The sequence below is a fragment of the Chionomys nivalis genome, chromosome 22 (genome assembly GCF_950005125.1).
Source record: "Chionomys nivalis chromosome 22, mChiNiv1.1, whole genome shotgun sequence".
Lineage (NCBI taxonomy): Eukaryota > Metazoa > Chordata > Mammalia > Rodentia > Cricetidae > Chionomys > Chionomys nivalis.
Genome location: NC_080107.1, coordinates 38228702 through 38246601, shown reverse-complemented (window position 1 = coordinate 38246601; position 17900 = coordinate 38228702). Strand labels below are relative to the sequence as shown.

Sequence of the window (17900 nt, the reverse complement as noted above, 5' to 3'; positions counted from 1 at the left end):
TTGTCTTCAAACTAACCAACCTCCAAAGTAAGAAAGTCTTAAAAATACCCAGCCCTCGAGAAAAGACTGGATTTTGGCTTTCCAAGCCTCTCCGTTTTTTCAAAAGGTCTTTTTCTTTCTACATCCCTGTTTCCTCACCTCTCAATAACTGTCTTCCCGTAACCGCTGATTGTTTGTGGTGCATGAGATTTCTGTTGTCACCTGGGTATTCTGTTAACAAGAGGTAGATCTGTGATAGTTAAATTTGTCATCCTGGTAGGTCTCAGACTGACTACAAAGAAGGGACCTAACAGTCAACATTCATCATTCTGCTTCTGCACAGCGGTTGCAATGTGATCAGCTGTCCCTAGCCTCCGTCACCATGTCTTCATTGCCATGATTTACTGTATCATCCAACCATGAGCAAGTAAAATTAAATTACCCCGACTGCTGCCTTGTTTTTACATTGTTTTCTTCTAGTATTTTGTTGTAGGAACAAGACGAGTAACCAATGTAAGTTTGCCAATTAAAATGTCCTGGTGTCATCCATTTCTCTAAACTCTAAATGGCTAAATAGATGAAGCGTTAACCACTGTATCCCACATTTGCTAAATTTTAATTCATTTTGGTTCAATCTCCAGTTGTTGACTGGTCTCGTAGAAAGAGACTTCTCTCTTGTATGAAAAAGTTCCCTTCAATCCCTCCAACATAAAGAGGGATTTATCTTCAACGATTTACCCACACTGATTCAGTTTTCAGTTATTAGTACTCACTGAGTTTGGGGCTCAGAATGGGAGGTAAGCAAACGTTACACCCCGGTGCATCCTAAAAGGCACTGGGCCCTCATGTTTTCTTATTAGGTGGCACTTCCTGAGTTAGGAGGCATCCGGGGAAGCTTTCTACTAGGAGGTGCGAGGGCGAGGGTAGCAGCAAACCGCCTAACACTTTCAAGCCTGAAGCTCAGCAGCAGGCAAACCCGCCGCCGGAAGTTCCCAGCCTCAGAACAGGAAGGGCTCTTCGGCGCACGCGCCCCGGTGACTAGCGGGCCGGAAACTGGACGCCCGAGCCCGAAGGCCGGGCGGGGGCTCGGGCTAAGCGCAGCCTCTGGCGGTGGCCGGGCGTGTTTACGGTGGGCGAGAAGTTTAGCAGCCTGTGAGAGCGAGGAGGGCGGCCGGGAGGAGGATGCGGCTTGGCCGGGGCGCCCGCTTCAGGAGCTCGCCGCCGCCTCAGCCTCGGCCCCCGGCGAGGGTCCGCCCGCCGCCCCGCGTGTCCGGGTAGGTGCTGCTGCCGCTGCCCGATCCCGGGCCGGCTCCGCTCGCCGCGCCAGCCGCCGCCGATGCGGCCGGTGCCCTCCGGCCCTGTCCCCGGGGCCCTCCCTCTGGCGCTTCTGCTTCCTCGGGACGTCCCTGGCCCTCCCGGAGCCCGCGGCTGTACCCCAGGTCCCCTTTTGCTCGCGTCTGACTTCCCTCCTCACCTGCATCCACGCAGCTATGCCTTTATGCCTTTCCCTTCCAAGCAAGCGGGTGCACCCCTCTGCCGTCTTTCCCTGTCCCCCTCACCCCTAGCAGGGGTATTGTAAACTGTCGTTCCTGTTAGCTCATTTCAGGGCGTCTTTTCAGTTCTCCAGACCACAGGAGTGTGCGTCTCCAACCACATACTTGTCCCTAACTGCTCTTATTTTACCGGGACTTGACAGGCTAATCCCGTGATTCAGGGTCTAATTTTTAAATATCGACAGTTTGTCTTCCCCTTTTTTTTTCTTTGGCTGCTGTCTTCTTCCTAATTCTTCCTCTTCTTAAGTATAATGTATGTTTGTGTGCTAACTCAAGGGAAAGGGATGTTAGAATTTTCTCCCTCGAAAAAATTAAAGGTCCTTGTAGAAATAAAAGCCGTCTCCTCTATTTCCAGGACTGATTACTATGGTTAAGCTGTCTGCCCGTTCTTCCCACGTTTCTGACATTTCATCTACATCAGAATAATTCTGGGCTTAGTTTGCCCCGTTAGGAGGCTTTTCTTATTTTCTTCTGCAATTGGAACCCACTGTTTATTGTGCTGGAAACCGAAGTAGCAAAAGGCTTATAACTCCCAAAATCACCCCACCCCCCGGATAATAAGAGTGGCAGAATATTTTAGATTATTATTCCTTCATTCTTAAGAGAAGGGTTGCCTCATGGTTAGGCGCTCAGAGAGTGTAGTTGAATTGCCAAACTCCCTACCCTTGTTCTGGGTTTGAGAAAGTCATTTAACTCCTCCAGCCTTTAGTATAAAGGAGATGGTGATAAAACTCTTCGGCGGTAGTAGTGCTTGCCGAAGTTAATGCACCTAAAGTACTTGGAAGTGCCTGGGAAATGGTACTTGTATCGTCACTTCTGAGCCCCACTTGATGGGATTGTTGGTAAGTTCATGGTAGGAAAGGAATGTAAGAATTGAGAGTTGCCCCAGGTGATGGTGTGGTACGCCTTTATTTCCAGCACCCAGGGAGGCAGAGGCAGGTGGATCTCTGTGAGTTCAAGACCAGCCTGGTCTAGAGAATGAGTTCCAGGACAGCCACAGCAGCTACACAGAGAATCTCTGTCTCGAAAAACAAACAAGGAAAAAAAACAAACAAAAAAAGAAAAGAGAGTTGCTTAATGTTTTTACTTAAGATTTTTTGATGTATGTATGATTTGTACAGCATTATTATGTGAATTAATATTTCTTTAAAAACTCTTGGTTTTAACATTACATTTCCTATTTTTGCACAGGAAAATTGGGGCGCCTATTTTATATATCTGTTTGGGATGTGTACAATTTTAGTGTTTCGAGAACAAATGAAGTGATGTACCAGATTTTTCATAATGAGAGAATTACATGATGACTTTAGTGCTATAAGTTAAACACTCAGAGCTGGGTTGGTAGTCTTCTTCATGACTTTGCATGCGGTAAGGCTCTGCCTTCATTTAGAAGAATGGCAGCTCTTGTCATTGCACCTGTTTCATGCATTCATATTCCCAGACTTCTGCCTGACTACTAAATTTACTCACCTCGAAGTTGTGACATTTTTTTCTGTATTTGTTTACCTTCTGTGAACTATCATGTAAGATATTTTTGATTCACTTCATTATTCTAAGTTATAAAAATTTAAACTATTTGCCCTTTTAATTACACAAAAATATATATGAACTTGTATTAGTTTCTTTCGTGTTTCTGGGATAAAATGCCATTACCAAAAGCAACATAATGAATTTATTTTAGTGTATAGTCTGAGAGGGAGAGTCCATACTGGTGGGGAAGGTATCATTGGAGGCAGTGTGAGCAAGAAGGCAAGATAATGCATATCTACCTCACACAGAAACCAGAGAGAGCAAGAGTAGGCATAACAAGTCTTTTTCTGTCCCGCCAGCCACCTCAACCTGTAGCTTAGGCTTGTTCCTAACTAGCTCTTACAGCTCAGCGTAACCCATTTTTAAATCTACGTTCTACCATGTGGCTTTTTACCTTCATTCTGTACCTCCGACTTGTCCTGAGTCTCCTGGCGTGTACTCTGTGTTCTTAGATTCATCCCCAGTTCCTCTCTTTGCCTGGACATCTGGCTTATCCACCCTGCCTAGCTATTGGTCGTTTAGCTTTTTATTAAACAATCACAATAACACATTGTTTTACAGTGTAGTCAAATATCTTGCAACAGGTTGGAAATGGGGCAAGGCTAGAAACTCCCAAAGCCATTCCCCAATGATGTGCTTCCTTCAGCAAGACTTGAACCACCTATATATTCCATAGTTCCCAAAACAGTACTACCAGCTGGACCCAGCGTCAAACACATGAACCCAACGGGGACATTTCTCATTCAAATCAGCACAGTACATAACTTGAAATGAAAATATTCTCCCAGGTAGAGCCTGAAATGGTCTAGTATTACCTATGGAATGTGCGTTATGCTCTGGGTGACACGGCTTTGCTAAAGCCATGCCTTGGCCTAGGACAGTCCTAAGTTTTGCACATGCAGATTCTCTCTCCTACTTTGTCTTTAGTTGTTGCTAGTATTAGTGTCCTGGTTTGCTCACATTTGCATTTGTTCTTTGGCTTTAAGATAATGTAGGCAGCACAACTGGAAGAAAAATAACCGACATAGAATCTGACTTTTAAAGCTTTGAAACAGAGAGAAGGGAGAACATTGGCATGCAGTGTCTGTTTCTTGCTTAGCACTATTTATTTTCTAAAGTTTCAGTCCTTTAAAAATGTCTAATGAGCGTCAATTGTGTGCCACTCATTGGAAAACACTGAAGCCCTTGGCCATGGTCCCAGCGAAAATCAAAATTTTAATACTATAATGTCTTGCAGAGTATATAGTGAATTACTCATCTCTGAAGCACCTTTCATGGTACTAGCTGTATACCACTCTTGAGAACAATTACTTCTGAGAACGAAATAATTATTGCAGTCAGATTTTGGGGTTTTAATTTCTGTAGAGAATTGGATAAGGAATGCTCTGTTAGAGAATAATGATGATGATGATGATGATGACCACCTCTCTGCCACCACCCTCTAGGGTGGCACTGACAGATGGCAGTAAGTAAGCAGATCCATTGAATTGAGGACTGGTAGTCATGTTAAAGATAATGATCAGTGACTTATGTTTATAGAACACTGTGTCATACACAAACTCATATTATTTTTTATTTTTTGGTTTTTCGAGACAGGGTTTCTCTGTAACTTTGGTGCCGGTCCCAGAACTAGCTCTTGTAGACCAGGCTGGCCTCGAACTCACAGAGATCCGCCTGCCTCTGCCTCCCGAGTGCTGGGATTAAAGGCATGCGCCACCACCGCCCGGCCGAACTCATATTATTTAGACCGGGACTACCATTCCCTTTTTGCAAAATAGGAACTTGAAACAATATTGTTTCTGCAGTTGAGTAAGCTATGCAGTGACAACGAATGACTTGGAGTCTGTTACTCTTTGCTACCAGCCCTTTGGGCTGGCTACCGTAGGTAAGCTTCTCACCTTTCGGAATATCTCACTTAGTTTTAAAAATTGGCTCTAGATGCTGAGGTTTCCTTTAGGTTGTTAGGGAAGTAAAGCAGTGCTGTGTAGAGAGCACTTGGGACAGTTTATCTGAGGCCGTATGTGTGACCAGATATGGAAGGCATTTGTGTTTGATTGTCTTGCTCTTTGTCTTGTTTCAGCAACACAATGGAATGAATGTCTTTGTATGTCAGATGGCTGTTAAAGTTTTTAAAAGTTTGTGGTTTAAAAGTTTTTAAAAGTAGTTGTATTAGTTCAGAGAACATGCTTGGAATGGCTTTGAATACAGCTGTAAGCATCATTTGGTTTGAGCATTCAGCTCAGTGTTAGAGTTGTGTACGTCTAAGATGCTACTTTCTAGTCCAAGTACTTGGAGATAAAGTAATTTGAACAAGAAATGATTTGGGGTGGCAACATTAGAGTTGAAGTAGCTTTTATTTTTCAAATATTTGAAAGACAAAATTGAGAGGACTCAGTTATAGACTAGATTTGGGATCTCCGAGAGGAGAAGGCTGGCTCCGGAAGGGTGTAGCCTGAGAGGCAAGTATCCATGACTAGTAGTATGATTGCCACTGTGCAGTGCCTGCAGAGGACGGAAGATGGTCTTGGCTTTCCTGGCAGTGGAGTTACATATGGTTGTGAGCCACCATGTCAGTGCTGGAAACTGAACCCAGGTCCTCTGCAAGAGCAGCACATGTGCCTAACCTCAGCCATCTCTGCAGACCCCAGGAAACAAATTGGAATGCAGCTGAGAAGTCAGTTAAAACTACAGAATACACTTTGGCTTTAGCAACATGCAGATAATTTTGACATTGTCAGTCAGTCCGCCCCTAAATTATTTGATGATTAAATTCTGTTTTAATTGCCAAGGTTACCACTATAAACATAAGGGGGGATCTATAATGTGAGCCATAGTTTCCTTCCTGAGCTCAGGCCCATTTTTTTTTTAAAGTGACATTTGGATTCTATACATATCTGCACTCTCTACCCCTTAGTAATTTAAAGTCATTTTTAGAAGACTCAGCATCAGCTACAAGGTCCAGATTTAGGTGTGCAGTTAAGAATTTGGAGTGTAGATGGTGGACAGGTAGAAGCATATTTGTTACTCTGGTGTGAATAGTGCTGTCAAAGCAGTTTGTTGGAGTTGCCTTGGAAAAAGAGTGGTGTTGGGCCAGAGTGTTTATCGGCCATTGAACTTAGGTGGAGTCGGTAGCATAGTAGCTGAGAAGGGTAAAGAAATCCTTCAGCTGTTTTGACAGCATGTCTAGGCAGAGATTATTAACGCTGTAGCTGGCAAAGCCTTGGTTGAGCACGGTCCCAGTCAAGGAAAACAGTGATGTGAAGGAAAAAGGACTTAAGATGTATCTTTCATTGTTTTGAGGTAATCTCTTTTGGTAGGTCAGGCCTGCCTTGGACTTTAGTCTCTCGTGCAGAGAATGAATATGTTCAATCATTGCATGCCCAGTAAAATGGGTTTTAAATTGTTTTTACAGCCTTCACTCCCACTGTGTGTGTGTGTGTGTGTGTGTGTGTGTGTACACATATGTACTTGCCACTGTGCATATGTAGAGGTGAGGACATTGAGGGAGTGATTTCCTTCCTTCCACATAGGTTCCAGGGATTGCACTCAGGTCGTTAGGCTTGGTTGTAGGTACACTAAACTGCTGAGCCTGCTCATAGAAACATGGAAGTACTGTCTTTAAAATGAGAGAGAGACTCTATATAATGTGTACTGGAACGCTGTGTTATTCTAATATAAGGAAGTCTCCATAAATTTTGTTATAAAGTTGTGACTTTTGAAATTTTTTTTGCAATTTATTATCACCCTTAATATCTGCTGCTCCTGTGTTCTTCCTGCTTTTTAGTTCTGTAGGTCATAGTAAATAACAATTGGGCTTTTCATATGTTCTGGAGTTGTTGTTGTCATTATTTCTTAATTACTGGAATAATATCTGAATTGTGTAACATAATTATATGCAACTGAACTTTCCATAGCTAAAACTACCAAATTTAAAACTTAAGGGACTAGATGTGGTGGCATCTCAGCCAAGAGGCTGAGATAGGAAGATTGTCAGTCCCAGGTACTCAGGGACTAGGTAGTAAAGCAGTTTCTCTAAATACATAAAGCAGTATTGTCTTCAGAGCATTGTCTCAAATTGTGCTTGTCATAGGTTGCATGCATCCCTACTTTGAAAGTGTGGTAATAGCACCTTTAATAACACCTGTAGAACAATAACATATTATAAAACGTTTTCCCCCACCTTTGGGAGAATAAGTAGCTGAGGGGAAGGAAGCCTGTGAACTGGGGGAGATTATGGGAAGAGCTGGGATGCTAGCGTGGACTTTGAAATGTGTAGCAGGTACTTGTGATGCTGAGGGAACCTGGAGGGCAGCAGAGGTGTGGTATGCCATAGCCATTTGTCCCTTTTGGCAGTGATAACTTTAATGGGTCCTTTGGTAGAGGGAACTGGCTTCACAAGTTCCTGAGGAATGCTGGCTTTTGTCTTGCCACCAGGAAATGGAATTTCTTTGGACCTGACAATTTACTGTTGGTTATAATTTTTCTACATTGTTTTGGGGAATTTTCTGTTTATGACAGATACTTATTTGTACTTTTCTTGTAGTGTTCTGATTTGGTTTAGTATTAAGGCTATGATAGGTTGGATCTTCCAACAGTGTGTAGAGAATCGTTATAATTTCTTTTTTATTATTTCTTTTATTTTAAGATTATAATATAATTACATCATTTCTTTCCTCTCCCTTTAAACCCCTTTTTTCTTTGTTGTTACATGAATACACACACATTCTTGTGCGCACGCACACAGACACACACACTCTTAAATATAATCTGCCCAGCTGTGTATAATGTTACTTGTATGTATGTTTCGGGGCTGGCCATTTGATAGTGGATAGTCAGTTGGTCTCCCTCTGGAAGACTTTTCTCCTACTTTCAGCATTATCTACAGTTGTGTGTACAGGCTGAGGCCTTGTGGTCTTTTCCCTGTATGCTTAACCGTGGCAGTTGTTGTGCCTGCACAGCTCATGTTTAGACTTCATGAGCACAGCTGCTGACCTTATGGGAGAGAATTTCACATCAAACTCCCTGAGTTTGCTAGCTTTTATAATCTTTCTGCTCCATCTTTTACAATGTTTCTGAGCCTTGAGTGTTCAGTATACATGTAGTTTGTTTCTTAAAATATCATTTTAGTCTGCACTTCATTTTTGACTCCACAAATATATAAGAGGTCAACTATATACTCATTCATTGTTAATAACTTTTTTAATTTTTTTTTTTTGGTTTTTTAATATAGGGTTTCTCTGTAGCTTTGGAGCCTATCCTGGAATTAGCTCTTGTACACCAGGCTGGCCTTGAACTCACAGAAATCCGCTTACCTCTGCCTCCTGAGTGCTGGGATTAAATACATGTGCCACCACTGCCTGGCCAATAACTTTCTTTTTAAAGGTTGTTTTGGTACATCCACAAATTTTAATAAGTTGTCTTTTAATTTCATTTAATTTAGTGTATTTAGCAATGTGTTAATATCCAGGTGTTTTGAGATTTCTCAGCCATCTCTTTGATTTGTAGTTTAATTCCACTGTGGTTTATGAGTAGTATATATAATTTATGCATTTGTAACCTTATAATAGTGAGCTGTAATTCTAGTTCTTAGATATTCTGCCACATTAGCTTTATATCATATCTTATTTTTTAGCTATCCTGATTGCTATAAAATGATACTGCATTATGAATAGGTTTTCTTGAAATAAACATGACTTCTTTCCTTGACATACTCAGGGAAAATGGAACAGAGACCTGTGTAGTCTCACAAAATCTGCAAGATGGTCTCAGTTGACCAGATGCAGAATATGAAGCAGATTTAAATGCTGTTTGAGGAAAATAAGATTCTTAAAAATGATAACTTCCCAATATAATTTATTAGCGTTTGGCAGATGATACATGTCTGTGTAACTTACTACACATGGAACAACTTTTCAAATCTGTAAGCAAGTCAAGTTTTTAGGCACTTACTGAGTTAATCTGCGATATTGCTACAGCTGTAATTACACAGCAGTGTAATATACTGACTGGTGACCTACTACCTAGGTTGTGATTGTCTCTTTTGTTCTTCTGTAAATTTTCTTACATTTTAAGAAGAGAAACACTGTCTACATGAGTTTACTGTTTCCAGAACTGGAAATGACCAAATATTGAGAAATTAAATTTCACTTTGGGATCATAACATGCTTATTTTAATATTTAATTTTTTGTTATATGTATGTTTAAAACTTACATTTCACTGAAGGTTACTAGGTTTTATTTTTCATTATTGAGTTATGGAATTAAAGTCACAAATAAAATATTTCTTACAATGTATCTTTTGATTGTGACTATTGTAGTTAAAGTCTTACTAATTTAATATTTTATTCTTTGATAATTTCATACATTCATGCAGTGTACTTTACTTATATTCACCCCACTTTGCTCAGTGGTCCCCTGCTTAAGCTTCTCTGAGGAGGTCTGGGAGCTGTATTGATCTGTTGCTATAGAGATACATATTCAGAGGGCAATTTGGTGCTGTGCCCATTTCGAAAGAAAGTTGTGTCAATTAGGGTTATCATTGCTGTGATGAAACACAATGATCAAAGCAGCTTGGGGAGGAAAGTGTTTATTTGACTTACATATCACAGTCCATTGAGGGAAGCCAAGGCAGGAACTCAGACTGGGAGGGCAGAAACATGGAGACAGGAGCTGTTGCAAGGGGGTCATAAGTTGTTGCTGTTAAATGGCTTGCTCTTCATGGCTTGCTTAACTTGCTTTTTTTACAGAACTCAGGAAACCATCTCAGGGGTGTCCCTACCCACAGTGCCCTACGGGACTGTCTGTTTAGAGCCAGATCTTCTGGAGGAATTTTCTTAATTAAGGTTCTCTCCTTTCAGAAGACTATAGCTTGTGTCAAGTTGACATAATACTAGCCAGCACATAAGTTCATTCCTAGAGCCCATGAGCTCTCCTGCCATGAGCTCTTGACCAGATTTACAGTACCAGGTATGCATTTTCTCCTTTGTAGCTGTTCATAAATTGAATCAGAAAAAAGCTGAATATTATAAGCTTACCTTAAAATATTTATGTCACTATTGCATCATGTACATATCATGCCAGGCAGGTAGTTATTTTAGCTGCTTGGCTTCACAGATAGGTAAGATTATTGATATTTCTCTTTCAACAGCATGCATAGTTGTAAATGGCAGTTCCTCTGCTCTCTTTGTCCCATAGACGCTTCCCAATAATCATTAGAGGTTTAAATTAATTAGTAATGCTTGACCAATAGCTCAGACTTAGTACTAGCTAACTCTTACATTTAAGTTAACCCATATTTCAATGCTTTGTCATGTGACTCAAGGCTTTTTACCTCATTTTCAACACGTCCTGCTTGTTTGGTGACTGACTGGCATCTCTCTTGATTCTACCGCTTTTCATCTGAGTTTTCAGTTTGGTTGTTCTGCCAAACTTCTCCTGGTTGACTGTTGGTCAGCCAGCTTTTTATCATTAACCAATAGAAACAATCCATATTCACAACCTACAGAAAGATCATCCCATAGCACATAGCACCCTGTTGTACTATGAAAGTTAGCCATCAGGAAGGACGCTTCCCAGTCAGTATCCACTGGAATTCTCCGTGCCCTGAGATCAAAATGTGCAGTGTCTTCCCAGGAGGGTCTGGTGGGCATCCAAGAGCAGTGGTAATAGCCTGTAATATTTGTACTTATATTTGGATGTAGGAGGTCTAAACTCTTATTGAATATAGGTTATATTAGAATCCTCCCACATTAATCAGTAATCAAGGAAATGTTTACAAATGTGGCTACAGCTAATCCAGTGGAGGCATTTTTTTCAATCGAGGTTCCTCTTGCCAGATGACTGTAGTGTGTGTCAATAACATCAACAACAGCAAACCTAACCTGGACAAACACTGAGGATTAAGAACCGCAAATTCATTCCTGCCATGACTGGTATCGGAGATATATTTGATGCTGCTTCCTTTATTGGCTTCTTTGAGTTCTAACAAAAAGTATATTTCTTTTTTTTTCTTTTTTTTTAATAGTTCTTTTTTTTATTAATTTATTTATTTATTAAGGATTTCTGTCTCTTCCCCGCCACTGCCTCCCATATCCCTCCCCATCACCCAATCAACTCCCCCTTCTCATCAGCCCTAAGAGCAGTCAGGGTTCCCTGCCCTGTGGGGAGTCCAAGGACCTCCCACCTCCTTCCAGGTCTAGTAAGGTGGCATCCAAACTGCCTAGGCTCCCACCAAGCCAGTACGTGCAGTAGGATCAAAAACCCATTGCCATTGTTCTTGAATTCTCAGTTGTCCTCATTGTCCGCTATGTTCAGCGAGTCCGGTTTTATCCCATGCTTTTTCAGACCCAGTCCAGCTGGCCTTGGTGAGTTCCCGAAAGAACATCCCCATTGTCTCAGTGTGTGGGTGCACCCCTCATGGCCCTGAGTTCCTTGCTCGTGCTCTTTCTCCTTCTGCTCCTAGTTTGGACCTTGGGGTTGTAGTCTCAACCTTGTTTTTTAGGACTTTAAAAGGCAGCCTTTAAGGATTTAAAAAAAATACACACTTTTTTCCAATGAAAACCTGTGTTAAATGATTGCTATTACAACATTGTGTCCGGTGGCAGCATGGATCACAGACATTGGCCTACAGTGACAGCATTGACTGCAGTTTACCAACATGGCCTCCTCCAAGCAGCAGCATGGACCATGGAGGCCTTTTGAGGATGCCCAACGAAAAAAAAACAAAAACCGTTCTCCGACTGGGACATCCTGCTACTGCTCAGGCCCAGGGTGATTGGCTGCACACCTCGTTGCTGGCCCTCCTCAGCAGTGACATGCCTCTTGCCCACCTCAGCCATGCTCGCACACTTGCTGCTGCTTCGTTCTAGTTCCACCCCTCTCAACCACAGGCACCGCCCCATTCTGCCATCTTCCCACCTCTACAGCACAAAGTGGCACTGCGAACTACAGTGTGTCTGTCACGCGGTATCCCCCACCCCAACAACTTTGCATGCAATACTTATTGCAGCAAGTCTTTGATCTGCTTCAAGATTGCTGGTTTCTGAAACACCATAAATACTGGACTATCGCTGAGACTCATCTGGGATATCCTGTTGTTACCCAGAGTCCGGATGATCTTTTAGCTGGTCAGGGTGTCCAGAAGCAGGATCTGTGAGAACTCCGGGTTTGCTTCATACCTCTTTGCCCTTGGTACTGGCCACCCCACACAGTTACTGGGTATAACCATTGCGCTTGCAGCCCCGTGAGCTGCAGAAAAGGTGGCTCCATGCTACAGGCCTGGCATGCTTGCCTGATCCCGCAGGCAGACTGAGGACCAGTCATACTGAAACGACATGTTTCTTTGTGTGCTGCAGCTGCACTCCCCTTGGGTGGCCGCCCAGTCTCTAGCGTCCTCTCGCCGCACTGCTCCGCTCCACTGTCTTTTCTTCCAATATCATGAGACCACTTTTTAAATGCATCTTCCCATAGGACCTGCCTTATTTATTTGTTCCAATATTATACTGCATGTTCTGCAGACTCACCCTCCTCTGTTGCATCTCCCCTAGAGTCCTTTGTTTTTTAAGTTAACAAAGCTATATACATAGATTTATAAGTGTCACTTTAGTGAGCTTTGATAGAGGTATTCAACAACTCAATGGAGATATAAATCAATCTCATAGTTCCACAAAGTTCCCTCAGGTTATGTAATTCCTGGGAGAGTGCTTGGGTATCAAGGACCTTCACTTCATGGATTAAAAAGTAGATAAAGCTGTTAGAGATAAGCACCATGAGAGCATCTAAGTTAATAGCCAATAGAAAAACAGATGGGGAGTCCAATGATAAAGAGACAAAAAGCAGGGATAAGCCTAAAAACCTTATTTGAGTAAAATTCTGTCATTGATCCTGATAATGCTGTTTTCTAAGTTAATTCTATTTTTGAGTTTTATAATAATACACAAATAAGACTATAAGTGCTTTCTCTGTACCAGACTCTAGTAAATATCTTGTGTGTGTTCCTCTTGAACACACTAGAATTTTGAATTTCTTATTCTCTTTTTATGAATAGGAAAGTGAGGCTTAGAGTGTCCACACTGCTTTTGAAACTAAATCTAATATCTGAATTTTGATAATATTCTCTGGATTATTCTTTTAAGAGTAGTCTAACTTTGTGCTTTGTTTTTGAAGGCAGTAAATTATGTATAGCTTTTCGAAATATGTCATTCCTTAGCAGCGGCCTAATTTAAAGTCTAGTTAATAATAAATTTGACTTAATATACCAAGCATATAGATGAAAATATAGTGATCAAAAGGAACTTCAAATTGAAAAAGTAGTCATATTTTCAACTAGAAATTATGAGTTTATTTTCTGATTTCCTGACGTTTTAGAAAACAAAATCTATACTGTAAGATTATGTCAACTAATTTTTGCATTTAAATTTTCCTTATCTGCAGTAGGCTCTTCACATGGCTTTTTAAATATCTTTATTCAAATTTTTATTGATTACATTAATATTTTAATATTTCATTTTATGTGTTTGGGTGTTTTGTATCTATGAATCTCTTGAAACCACATGCAGCCTGATGCTCTAGGAGGTATTAAAGACAGTTGTGGGGTGCTGGAAATCTAATCCACTTTATCTGAGAGAGCAACAAGTGCTCTTACCCACTGAGCCATCTCTCTAGTCCCCCTCCCCCCATTCACAGTACTTTTTAGAAGATCAAGTGAAATAATATCTATAGACATAAAGTTTAAGGCATGGAGCAAAACCTTACTGATCATTGTATAATTAACTGCAATATAGTTTGTAATTCATGAAGAAGCATTACAGAAATGGTCAGGTAGCTTGTGAGCAAATTATTTTACTAAGAAAAAGGCTGAGTTTTATCACAGAACTGATATTGAAGAAAAGCAAACTAGCCTTGTCTTTATGCACATTGCCTTTCAATCATGTCCAGTTCCATATGTTACCAGTGTCCCCCACACAGTGAGCTTTAGGCAGTTGACCAAGGGGGAATTGAGATCATGAACCAGCTTCTGTTAACACAACCTCCGGAATGAAGTGTAGCTTCAGGTAGATTAAGGATCCATAGGTGTGGCTAGCCTATGTCCGCTCATCAGCAAGCTTCATCCAGGCCATGCCTTCAGAATCAACTGCTTCATGCATAACTGACACCTGCTAGAAAACCTCTCCAACTTCAAGGCCATGGCCATCTATGTGTGTACCTGTCAGAGAGTGGGAACATAATGCAGCTGACAGGGAAGGGCATGTCATAGAGCCACTGCACATGTCATCAAATGGAGGAGCAACAGCTGAACTTGGATAATGTTAGCTAAGAAGGTGTGCTAGTGCCTCCTTGGGCTGCAGATGTGCCAACCAATCCAGTATGGTGGCTTGTGGTTGCAAGTGATATTTCTACAGTCACAAGAACTACATCACTTTATATGGGGACCAACGAGTCCTCTAGCCAGGTAGGTATGACAACACCAGACTGTAAACACACAGTATGTCAGCTCTTCTCTGTCCCTACCTGCATGCAGGGTCCTGACAGGAATGGCCATGTCTGAAGGGGCAGATATATGACACTCCTGTATTGCCTGCAGGGATCCATCTAGGGGAGTTGTCCAGGCGAGGCCCTGGAGCACCCCCACCCCCACCAGGAAGAGACTGGCCACTGTGGACTATTGCTTATTCCCTTTAAGATAAGAACTATGTTTTTACATTGACAGTTATGGTGCCTAACCTCAGGCCCTGAGAATGATCCACTCTCATGAATGGAAGCCGAGTACCTCCATGGACTCATTGAATACAGTGTATCTGGTGTTTTGTCCTCATGTGGATTATTAGTGAGTTTTCCAGGGCTCTGGATCCCTGTTAGTTTGGTCGAGAATCCATTTTTTTGCACTCTGAGCTGGTTAAGAAGGATCCTATTTTATTAGGTACCATTTTTGTCTGCTTTCAAGGTATTTGGTTTACAGTATCTGATTTGGTTGCTTTGTGAGTAAGCATTTTGATCTCGATATTTGGTTTGATTTGCTTACTTGCTTTTGGATCCCTAAAGGCATTTTGAATTCTGGCTTTTTAGCTCGTTTCCAGTATTGTTCAGTTTTGAAATTTTGAAAACACTTTGGTTTTTGTGTTGTCTTGGTTTTTCTTATCTTTGAAAGGTTTTGATTTTTTATTTCTTATCATTTGTCCTTTGTCTCCTGACATTCCTTAAATGCACAATTCTGCATTTTCCTGCTGCTTCTCCCGTGACCGTGCCAGGCCTTTAATTTAGGAATTTTATGAGGGCCGGATGATAAAGATAGCAGGCTAAAGGCCTGGCAAGGGCACAAGAAAAAACAAGCGTCTAGTCTATAGATTAAACTTCAACTCCACAAAGATTTTGTTTAATTCTTCTTATCCAAATTATACTAAAGAGATCAATGACTAATAATAATATTAATGATGTACTGCTTTTCTTAATTTAGTTGTTATCTAAAATGTTCCATAGTACAGTCTGCTGAGATTAAACATTAATTAATGTTTTAGTTATGTAAAGGAGAGACAACACTACAGTAACTCCTTTTTAAAGTACCATTTCTATCCGCTTAGATATAAATGAGATAGTTCATCAAATGCAAGTAACTGTAAATAGAGGGAGCTGTATAGTCAATACAGTAAATTTTGTTTTAGACATTTGTTACATTCATAATCTTCACTCCATTAGGCCAAATTGTGTTCGTTATTATTTAATTTTAGACACAATAATCTATGTCACATGTAAATATTATGTCAGATAGAAAGGGTGAAAAAAATTCAGACCTGAATCCTAATGGCTAATAGGTTTTATATGATCCAGCAGTTTCCTTCTTAATGGACTTTGTGAGCTGTTTCTCTTTTCTAAGAGTGCTGTCTTGCCCACTACTCAGGCTTATCTACATTCAGTGATGGGAATAAGATTCCTAGCTGTAAGAGACCTTATAATAGTTAATAAGCGACACATGACTCCCGAATGCACAAAATGTGATGTTTGGCCAACAGGATGAACCTTGAATGAAAACTTATGAAAATAAGCTGTTTTGGCTGTGAACAAAAACTTCTGAAAGGAGTTTGTAGAGACTGGCTGGCTACAGTTTCAGTACTGTGGAGATGGAATGTTTTAGGTCCAGAGGCTATTTTGGACTAAGTTCTAGCCTTCTGGAACAGCCATTCCTTGCCAACCTCTGTATTAGAACTAATATCTTGTGGCAGTAGATTTAAAAAATTCTCTCACACACTCAGATTGTTGCTACTTGAAGTATAAGATTAAATTATAATTTGTAATTTGTTTCTTTAATTGAAATGTCTTTAAAAACTTAAAATTCCATAAATGTATTACTCATTTTGTGAACTTGTATCAACTTCATACATGGTTTGCTAAGATAGCTACAATTTGGGTAATTTTGGCTTGTCATAGCTTTAAACCATTGGTTAAAATTTTCAAAATGTTCTAAGTAGATATTAAAGTAAATGTGTTCTTATTGATTTGATGAACTTGAAGATGATGGTTTAGATTTAAGAGCATCCTCCAGTGACCCTGTCCTTTTTATTATGCTTGTGTTACTTATGTACATCGTCACCCACACGTGTGTACATATATTTGAGTAAGAACAAATTTTAGTCAATTTAAACTTTCTATAAAAAAAGAGGGTCACATTTCTGCTGCCTTGCTTATTCTCTTAAACAGAATTGAAGTGTAAAAAATTATACCTAAAACACCCGAGTGCATATTAAATTGAAAGTAAGGACTGTCCACTTCTTTCTGTAGGACCCAAATCAGTGTAGGCACCTTACAGATACTCATGGAGTTAATGATTAAGAGAAAGTGTATGAATACATGAATGAGTGATTTGAAAATAATTCGGAGATTGTGAGGTTGGCATGGTGAGTAGTCCGCCTACTGCTCCGATTCAGTGTGCTGTTTGCATACTGCAGGTGTTAAAAAGACTGTCACTTACAGACTGTCTGAGGGTTTCTGTTGCTGTGATGAAACACCATGACCAAAAAGCAAGTTGGGGAGGAAAGGGTCTATTTGACTTCCTTCCATATCACTGTCCATCATCGAAGGACAGAAATTCAGACAGGGCAGGGACTCAGAGGCAGCAGCTGACACAGAGGCATGGAGGAACGCTGCTTCTGGTTTGCTCCCTATGGCTTGCTGAGCCTGCTCTGCCATAGAACCTAGGACCACAGCCCAGGGAAGGAGCCACCCACAGTGGGCTGTTTCAGTCACTAACAATTAAGAAAATGCCTTACAGATGGAGTTTATGGAAGCATTTTCTCAACTGAGGGTTGCTTCTTCCAGATAGCTACCTTGTGGCAAGTTCAGTCAAAACTAGCCACCACATAGACTGCTAAGTAAAGCTGATTTTAAAAATTGCTGTTAACTGTCTTTTGGAAATGATCTTTAAAGGTGAAACATCTTGCTTTATTTATCTTAAGAATACATATCTATAAACATAAATGCCACGGGCTTCTATACAGAACATATACAGTATGCCCTGTATCTGTGTAGTTATACAAGTAATAAAACATTTGGACTTTTTTTGTTCCAAACGACACAGATATTATTACATTACAAAGGATGATTTAAAAAATGATACCCAAAGATCTCGTGGCATGAATTTATTATGCTACCAGGCATACACATGTTCTGGATGGCCTGTAGCTGATTTTTAGAAAGAATATAGAGTTGGGATATTTCTGTTAATTTATGTGGAGCTGAATAGGACCTAGTGCTTTTAAAAGTATTTTTGTTCTTTGAAATTTTCATAAGTGTATAAAATATATTCTCATCATATCCACTTGTCTAACTCTTCTTAGATAACTCCTAAGA

At 40.7% G+C, this 17900-nt stretch overlaps 1 protein-coding gene across 2 annotated transcripts in view; it reads left to right on the top strand.

Moving 5' to 3' along the window:
- Positions 1-1023: 1023 nt before the first annotated feature.
- Positions 1024-17900, top strand: part of Spopl (speckle type BTB/POZ protein like) — a 56619-nt gene continuing 39742 nt past the window's right edge. For both annotated transcript variants that reach the window (XM_057755294.1, XM_057755293.1), the window contains exon 1: positions 1024-1253. The gene's annotated coding sequence lies outside the window, so the exon portion shown is untranslated. The remainder of the gene's footprint in view (positions 1254-17900) is intronic.